The 6,472-nt window shown below is 44.8% G+C and overlaps 1 long non-coding RNA gene across 1 annotated transcript; it reads right to left on the bottom strand.

The window, feature by feature from the left end:
* Window positions 1–2,104: 2,104 nt before the first annotated feature.
* On the bottom strand, window positions 2,105–3,383 carry LOC309862971. Its single transcript, XR_014310822.1, has 3 exons — window positions 3,325–3,383; window positions 3,018–3,091; window positions 2,105–2,227 (listed from the first exon to the last, which is right to left on the bottom strand). It is a non-coding gene; the product is annotated as an uncharacterized lncRNA (long non-coding RNA).
* Window positions 3,384–6,472: the final 3,089 nt, after the last annotated feature.

Below are 6,472 nucleotides of genomic sequence, written 5' to 3'. Positions count from 1 at the left end.
CCAACTGACTGAGTCACTCAGGCACCCCTTAAAAATAAAATCTTAAAAATAAAATTTCTCTTACTCCCTTCCAAACTGAAGATCATTTTCTTTAACAGAAAAGATGAAGCAAAGTAAGAATTGAATAATCCTGTCTTTTTTTTTTTAAGATTTTATTTATTTATTTGACAGACAGAGATCACAAGTTTGCAGAGAGGCAGGCAGAGAGAGAGAGAAGAGGAGGAGGAAGCAGGCTCCCCACTGAGCAGAGAGCCCGGCACAGGACTCGATCCCAGGACTCTGGGACCATGACCTGAGCTGAAGGCAGAGGTTTTAACCCACTGAGCCACCCAGGCGCCCCGATAATCGTGACTTTTACTGTGACATTGAGTTTATGTTGCTAATGATGATCTCGATTTATAAGATAGTATATATTGCAAAAAAATAGAAAACATATTAAAAATGTCTGATTTCTTTTTTTAAAGAAATAATAGGAAGAACAATGCAAGGAGGAAATAATTATCAACAGATTGCTAGGGAGGAAGACCATTAGTTAATCCTCAGTGCTATGGGTTGAAGTATGTCTTCCCCCAAATTCATATGTGGGAGTCTTGATTTCCCAGTGCCTCAGAATGTGACCTTATTTGGAGATAGGGTATTTACAAGATAATCAAGTTTAAATGGGGTCATTAGAATGGGTCCTAACGTAATATGACTGATGTTCTTAGGAAAAGGGGAAATTTGGGCATGGAGACAGGCCAAAAGGAAGATGATGTGGAGACATGGAGAGAAGAGACAGCTATCTACATGTCAGGGAGAGAGGCCTGGAACAGAGCTTCCCCTCACATCCATAGGAAGGAGCCAAACTGGCTGTCACCTTGATTTTGGACTTCTAGCCTCCAGAGCTATGAGATAGTAAGTTTTTGTTTCTTCTGGAAAGGGGTTTATGGTTCCTTGTTATGGGAGCCCTAGCAAGTGAATGCACTCAGTCACTCCCAGTGGTGACCTCCAATGAACCATGTCTCCCAGGATCTATGCCCTTATCACTCCACTGCCCTGGAATGTGTGCTGGGCCCATGGCTGGCTGTAACCCACAGAAGGTCACTGCAGTGATGCTGGGTCAGGTCTGGACCTAAGCCCTGGGAAGGCCTAGTGCTTAAAATGTTGCACTTTGGGGAGGCCTAGTGGCCATTTTTAAGGAGTTGGGTTACCCTGCTGGAAAGACCACAGGGAAAGGCCTTGTGGAAAGGGAGAGATCTTGAATCTACATGGAGAGAGAAATGTCCAGCTGTCCATGCTTGTCAGCTGAAGCCAGCCTTCCAGCTATCCCTGCCAGAGAGCCACAGAGTTGAGTAAGCCATCTTGGACATTACAGTTGCAGCCGCTGTCTGACTGCAACTACACGGGAGATCAGCTGAAGAGCCACCATTTGATTTAGGGTTATGAGTGATAAAAAAAAAAAAAAAAAAAAAGTTATGTCTTAAGCCACTGAGTATTGGAGTAGTTTTGTTACATTGCCATAGATAATTGAGATATTCCCTTATTTTACAGCAACAGAATCTCCAGTAGACCAAGTATTGGCCAATGGGATGTGAGGAGAAATAGTAAGTCCTACTTCTAGAACGTGTCCTTAAACCCCTTTCCTCTAACCTGCTCTCTGAAATGTGGACATGCTATCCATCTCAGACAATGAGTGAGGAATGTCCTAGAGAGCGCTGAGCACCAAGATAGCCTGGGCCCCCACCAGGCCAGCTCTAAACTGTTTCATGAGAGAGAAACAAACTTGTTAACTATTACTCGGGCTTCACTTACAGCAACAAACCCATATCCTAATTAATACATAAGAAATAATTTATTGATGAAGACATTTTACAATCTTTTTGTCAGAAGTTCTCTCAGCATGTTTTCCAATCTTTCCCTCAGGAGGCGGTTTCTCCACACTGCAGTGAATTAGGACATTGCCTTAAATGAAAGAAGGAAATACAGGATGATAACATTGGATCATAGATGCATCTATATGATGGCTTTGTTCAGATATGATCCTTGTAATATTTATTCAATGTACTTAGTTCGTAGTTTCATGAAAGGTGAAATAAAATGGAGTCACTTACATCAAGGGGTTTTAAAATGGATCCAGGAGGCCATTAGGAGATGGGCCATATGCACATTCTCACTGGTAGAACCATGGACTTTTGAACTGGGCCAAACACAAATATTCCAAGGACTCCACCTGAACACCAGCAACTTGCTACATTAAGAGACTTTGCTTAGTGATAGCCTTGGCAAGCAATTATATTTAACCAGGATTAGCTTTCTGCCAACAATACCAATAAAAAATTCTTCATAAACAATGTATACAAGCATTTCCTCTCTCTTTAAAAACCCCTAACTTTTGCACCTTAATGGAATACTATCTAGGTTGTTACCCAAATCTATGTACCCTGAGCTCAAATAAATGTTCTTGCTTAATATTTGTTTCCTGACAACTTTAGGTTGACAGGTCCTAGGAAAGCTCAGAAAGAGTTTGGAAAGATGGCAGACCATGTCCATCTTCTATCTAGAGACTTGCAATGCACAGGAATCTTAAAAAATTCTGCAGTACCTAGATGTGTTCCATTCAGCTAGGACCCCATGGAACTCCCTTTGGGAAACAGTGATCTGGAAGGGAATAGATTGGTTTGTGTTAACCCTGTGTGTATTTTTATGAGGATAAAAACTGGAATCTAAAGAAAAAAAAAAAAATTCCATGCAAGACTAAGTTGTGTTACTTGAAAGATTTCCTGAAAAAAATCTCTGCTTTTCCTTTCAATAGATCTTTGATTTTTATCTTCAGACTGTGGTTACTTTAAGAACCCAACAGGCACCTACAAGGCTGTCTTCCCAGCCTCTGGGCTCTTCCATAGGTCAGATGCCTCTTTCTCCACCACAATCGCCCCAGCGAGATCTTTCCCCCTTCTTCCCTAGTCCATTTCTCCTTCTTCGCTTTCTTTACCCAGACTCTGTTTGCAATGGAGTTCTTGAGCTCACTTCTTCCTTACCAAATCTTGGCCCCAGGCCAGCTCCAGTCCTGGCTTCCCATGCCTTTGCCCGGGCAGTATCACTGTCCCTGAGCCTGTGGAGGGAATTTGATCTTCAGCAAGTCCTGTTAGCTGTGAGATAGAGGGAACAATGGGCGGAATTAAAGCTGTCTAGGAGAAACACTGCCGAACCTCCAGAGGGGTCCACTAGGAGTTTGGATCGCTGTCGGGGTCAACTCAGGGGCATTGGCTCTACCCCGTCTACCTGAACGAGTCTCTGCTCCCCTGTAGAAGGAAAGATCGAAAGAGCTACTGCAGAGTCACAGACCTGGAAAGGGCTGCCAGGAGGGATCAAGGTTCATCATTGAGTCCGAGTCGGACTCACACGCGTCCTCACAGAGCCAACCAGTTGTCAGAAGATCGTTCTGCTAGTTCCTCCTTTTCCCACAGCTCGTTTTCCCCTTTTTGAAGTTTCTCTTCCTTCTGCTTAATATCTGTTTATGTCCTCCTATAAAACCATTAGCTAAAACTATAGGCCCAAGGAGATTAAAAAAAAAAGAATCAAGGCATTCGAAAACTTTCTGTGGCGGGATCCCAAAAGGACCTTGACGAACTGTGGTCAGGTTGCTTGGAGCTCACTTCTGGACTAAGCTTCAAACTTGGTCTATAACCCTATGTGCGCCCAGCCTTCCAGGGGTGTGCGTGTTCACGCATGTGCACACATACACACACGAAGAGACTTGAACAAACACTGGCCTGGCATGTAGCAGTTCAAGCCCACATCCCCGGGATCACTCTAGATCCCCTCAAGATGCCTGCGTGCTTGAGAATGCTCAGTGCTGCCAGGAGAATTCACTCTTTACTCCAGCCCAAACTGGTAAAAGGCAGACATGTGCCTGAATTCTCTCATACAGCAGTGACTTTAGAAAACTGTAATTATAAATCCTTTCTCTGACCCCTGGAGCCATAATCCTACCACCTAGAACTGTCTTTCCGAGGACACGAGAGCTATTTGAAATGCAGACATTCATGGGGATAATGTCACTCTGCTGTGCTCTCCTGTGCGCCTTGCTCAAACTTGTATCATGGCCTTTTGTCGTAAACCTACAAGAGGTGTGCTTCTTGACTGGGTCACTGAATGAACCCAGAAGTTGTAGTCACACGGACCAACTCCTGTTACAATGCTCAGTACCTTTCCTTCAGCATCTCCGCCTCCCAGACTTTAAAAGGTCTCCTGCCTTTTGTTTCAGCCAAGTTGAGTTCAGTCAATGCCAGACTTTTTTTCTGTTGCAACAGTTATTATTGAATGACGTCTGCCCTTGCTGCTCTAACGAGAGTCCAGCTCTGTTTACCCTTGAGAGTCAGAGCATTGTTTGCTCTCAGCTTCTCCTGACCTCCACATGCTCTTGACTTGCCCTCATTCCTTCCACGTTTTCATTTCTTTTTCCCATTATACTGGAAGTGCCATGGTCAGACTGTCCTGACAAAGACCGAACCTGGTTCCCAATGAAGCCCGGTGGAGGATGAGTGTGGCGCTGTGGCTAGGTGATAGTCATCAGCATATTATCTGATTTCCTTCTGAAAGATTGACTCCACTGTTGGGGAAGCCTTAATAAAAACTCATTTTCTCTGGGCCTTTTTTTTTCTCCTTTTCTCACCCTTTTCTATTCTTCCTGCTTATCCTTTTCACATCAGGGTACACCCAGAATATTACACTGGGAGGTTTCTTTTCTTTTCTTTTTTTTTTTTTAAGATTTTATGTATTTGTCAGAGAGAGAGCGAGAGAGATTGAGCGCGCGCACGTGCTTGCACAAGCAGGGGGAGCAGCAAGCTTATGGAGAAGCAGGCTCCCCGCTGAGCAGGGAGCCCAACATGGTGCTGGTCCCAGGACCCGGGATAATGACCTGAGCTAAAGACAGGCATTTAACCGACTGAGCCATCCAGGAGTACCTACATTGGGGGTTTTCAATTACATTTGTTGTGTGAACTAAAATGCAAACTTTCTGAGCTCTAACTCTCCGCTAACCATGGCAGCTCAGGAGAACCAAAGGAAGAAGGCTCAGGGTAGGAACTTCCAGACACTGCTCTGCTTGTGATTCTGTGTGGAGACTAGTATTGTCAGTTGAGGCCAGAGCTGACTGGGTTTCTTGCTGAGTGCTTCCTAAGAACCACTGTGGGAGTGGGATGACTTGACTGGATGTGTTGCCAACCCTGTTGTGGCCCCTTCTGGAAAGGATAGCCAGTGTGACCGCTAAGACGCTGGAGGATTTGGGTGAATATCCAGCCACGCATCTGTAATTCAAGCTCATGACGGCAGATCTTCCAGACTTCCCTGTCCACACTAACAGGCCCTTATGTGGTTGTGGTTGTCACAGACAAGCTACCAGAAAGGCACTATGGCAGCTGGACCAGTGAAACCAAGACTGAGGAATAAAATACAAGGAAAAAAAAAAATCCAAACTTCCAGGTGGACAACATTCTTCATCCCACAACCGTAGGTACCTCCAGGAAATCCCGTAGGAAGCTTAAAAAAAAAAAAAAAAAAAAAAGAGTAAACACCCAGTAAATATTAACTATGCACAGGCACTATGGTAAACACTTTACAAACATTATCTCATTTCATCCTCTCAAGCTCCTTGGTGGGTTGGTTCCATGACTACCTCTATTTATGAAGAAAATGGAACTGAGAGGAGTAAATGATTTGCTGAAGGTCGAACTCCTAACAAGTAAATGATTTGCTGAAGGTCGAACTCCTAACAAAGTGGCTGAGCAAAGACTTGGACTCCTGATCTGTCTCTACCTCTTGATTTTACATCCTTTCCAGGAGATCAATTGGACACACCAAGCCAAGCACATTCTCTTTGACACCGGAGCTCAGGCTGCACCTTCTGCCAGGACTCTCCAGTCCTCAGGTAACATGTGGGCTTCTCCCTCCTCCCACCCGGGTCTCGGTTGAAAAGCTTGTCTTCAAGTCTTCTTTAACTGTCCTCTCTACAGTGTTATCTACGCCCCTCCTTGTCAATCTTATTTCCAAATCCTGCATTATTTTTCCCTCTTGCAATTATTCAGCCTGGAACACAGCTCTGAAGTCCAAGCTGTGATGACCAGTTGTCAAGCTGACGTCTGCACTAGGCTATCTATCGGTCTCCTCAAACTCACTGGAGCTATACCCAACACGAGCTCTGGCCCCCCTCCCACCCACCCCCCTTCCCAATATGCTATCCTCCTTATTTCAATGAAGGGCAACTCTATTCTTCTAATCCGGGAGGGCAAAACCTTTGAGTCACTTTTCAAGTCTTTCCTTTCCTCACACCTTTCCTGCCCAGTCTGTCAGCAAATCTTGTGCTCTACCTTCAAGATAAATCCTGACTCCAACCACCTCTCACTGCCTCTAGGCTGCCTCCTGGCCTAATCCCCATTGCTTCCCACCCCGATTAGCGCAATCATCTCCTCACCGAGCTCCCTGCCTTTCTGCT

The sequence above is a fragment of the Mustela nivalis genome (assembly GCF_964662115.1).
Source record: "Mustela nivalis genome assembly, chromosome: 4".
Taxonomy (NCBI): Eukaryota; Metazoa; Chordata; class Mammalia; order Carnivora; family Mustelidae; genus Mustela; species Mustela nivalis.
The sequence above is the reverse complement of the archived record's forward strand: the minus strand, read 5'-3'. Positions and strand labels throughout refer to the sequence as shown.